The sequence below is a fragment of the Malaclemys terrapin genome, chromosome 15 (genome assembly GCF_027887155.1).
Source record: "Malaclemys terrapin pileata isolate rMalTer1 chromosome 15, rMalTer1.hap1, whole genome shotgun sequence".
NCBI classification, from domain to species: Eukaryota; Metazoa; Chordata; order Testudines; family Emydidae; genus Malaclemys; species Malaclemys terrapin.
The window spans coordinates 14,373,101-14,375,600 of NC_071519.1; the positions used below are offsets into that span (position 1 = coordinate 14,373,101).

The window sequence follows — 2,500 nt, forward strand, 5'->3', positions numbered from 1 at the left end:
AGGGAAGAAAAGGATCGGGCCCACTAGAGACATGGACCCGGCCGCCAAGCAGGCCGCCCTGGGCTCACCCTCCCCGGCCGCAGCGAGGGACATCCTCCCGGCCGACAGGATCGGGCCCCTGGAAGTCTGGGGGGGGGGGGGGAAATCCGCCTCACGCCTCCGAGGAGGGCTGCCCGGGCGGGCCGGGCCCCGGAGCTCGGAAAAAAAAAAAAAAAACACCCCAAAAAAGGATCGGGCCCACTAGAGACATGGACCAGGCCGCCCTGGGCTCACCCTCCCCGGCCGCAGCGAGGGACTGCCTCCCGGCCGACTGGATCGGGCCCCTGGAAGTCTGGAAAAAAGAATGGAACCTGACGCCTCCGAGGAGGGGGCGCCCAGGGAAGGAGGGAGATCCGGGTCGACCTGGTGACCGGACGGGAAAGCGGCCACCGGGCGTGCCCGTTCAAACCTAGGGGTTGACCTGGCGGCCGGAAAGCAAACCGGCCACTGGCTAGCCCCGTCGGCAACCTACGGGTTGACCTGGTGGCCGGGAAGCGAACCGGCCAGCAGGTGAACCCGTTCGATTCCACGGGTTGACCTGGTGCCCGGGAGGGGACTCTGAAAAATGTTCAGCCCTTTCGGCTCGGGGTTGACCTGGTGGCCGAGAGGGGACTCGGACGGCAGGCAAGCCGCCCTGGCCTCACCCACCCCGGCCGCAGCGAGGGACTGCCTCCCGGCCGACTGGATCGGGCCCCTGGAAGTCTGGGGGGAAAAAGAAAATGGAACCTGACGCCTCCGAGGAGGGGGCGCCCAGGGAAGGAGGGAGATCCGGGTTGACCTGGTGACCGGACGGGAAAGCGGCCACCGGGCGTGCCCGTTCAAACCTACGGGTTGACCTGGTGGCCGGGAAGCGAACCGGCCAGCAGGCGAACCCGTTCGATTCCATGGGTTGACCTGGTGCCCGGGAGGGGACTCTGAAAAATTTTCAGCCCTTTCGGCTCGGGGTTGACCTGGTGGCCGAGAGGGGACTCGGACGGCAGGCAAGCCGCCCTGGGCTCACCCTCCCCGGCCGCAGCGAGGGACTGCCCCCCACCCACCCACCCCCCCCCCCGGCTGACAGGATCAGGGCGCACTGGATGTCCGGGACAATATTTTCCCCGACGCCGGGGAGGGCGGGCGGGCGGAGGGGCTCTGGCGGCCAGCCCGGGCCCCGGAGCTCGAGAAGGAAAAAAGGACCGGGCCCGCGAGAGACGGGGGCCCTGCCGCAGGGGGGCAGTCCGACCGGGGCTCACCGTGCGGCAGGCCCGGGCGTCGGCAGGGGAAAGCGGGCGAGGAGGCGCGGGGGCCGGGTGCCTACGGCCATACCGGACCGAACGCCCCCGATCCCGTCCGATCTCGGAAGGTAAACCGTCCCGGGCCTGGCTAGTACTTGGATGGGTGACCGCCTGGGAATCCCAGGTGCCGTAGGCAGCTTTTCCCGGTCCGAGCCAGCTCTCTCTCCTTTTCTGGGGAGGAAGGAGAGGGGGGGGACGGGCCGGAAAGCCCCTCGTCGCTCCTGCCGAGTCGGAGGTCGCGGCCGCAGGTCACGGGTCTGGGCGCCTGGGGTCCGGCTCCCCACCCGGCTTCCTCCGCGGAGGACCCACCGAAGCCGCTGGGGGAGACCCCGGGCATGGGGCGGACTGGCCCGGACCCTCCCGGCCGCCGGCCCGCAGGACCGCCCCGAATCCCCCCGCCCCGCGGCCACCCAGGCCAGGCCTGGCCAGGCGGGACGGACGGCGGGTGTCCAGCGCCCAGCGGCTTCCGCCAGCGGGGACCCACGGCCCCCAAAGCCGCAGGGGGAGGCCCCGGGCCCGGGACGGACTCGCTCGGACCCCCTGCGCCCGGGCGCCGGCTCGCGGGACCGCCCCGAATCCCCCCGCGGCCACCCAGGCCAGGCCTGGCCAGGCGGGACGGACGGCGGGTGTCCAGCGCCCAGCGGCTTCCTCCAGCGGGGACCCACGGCCCCCAGAGCCGCAGGGGGACACCCCGGGGCCGGGACGGACTCGCTCGGACGCGCTCGGACCCCCTGCGCCCGGCCGCCGGCTCGCGGGACCGCCCCGAATCCCCCGCCCCGCGGCCACCCAGGCCAGGCCTGGCCAGGCGGGACGGACGGCGGGTGTCCAGCGCCCAGCGGCTTCCGCCAGCGGGGACCCACGGCCCCCCAGAGCCGCAGGGGGAGACCCCGGGGCCGGGACGGACTCGCTCGGACGCGCTCGGACCCCCTGCGCCCGGCCGCCGGCTCGCGGGACCGCCCCGAATCCCCCCGCGGCCACCCAGGCCAGGCCTGGCCTGGCCTGGCAGGCCGGCGTGCAGCTCCCCCGGGCTTCCTCCCCCGACGACCCGCGCCCCCCCGAGCCGCAGGCGGAGACCCCGGCCCCGGGGCGGACCGGCCCGGGCTCGCTCGAGCCCCCTGCGCCCGGCCCGCAGGACCGCCCCCCCCCCCCCCCCGAATCCCCCGGGAGAGGCCCGGCCTGCACGCCAC

The 2,500-nt window shown here is 74.2% G+C and overlaps 1 non-coding gene across 1 annotated transcript; it reads left to right on the plus strand.

The window, feature by feature from the left end:
* The first annotated feature begins 1,330 nt into the window (after window positions 1-1,330).
* On the plus strand, window positions 1,331-1,449 carry LOC128823759 (5S ribosomal RNA). Its single transcript, XR_008441995.1, has one exon. It is a non-coding gene; the product is annotated as a 5S ribosomal RNA (ribosomal RNA).
* Window positions 1,450-2,500: the final 1,051 nt, after the last annotated feature.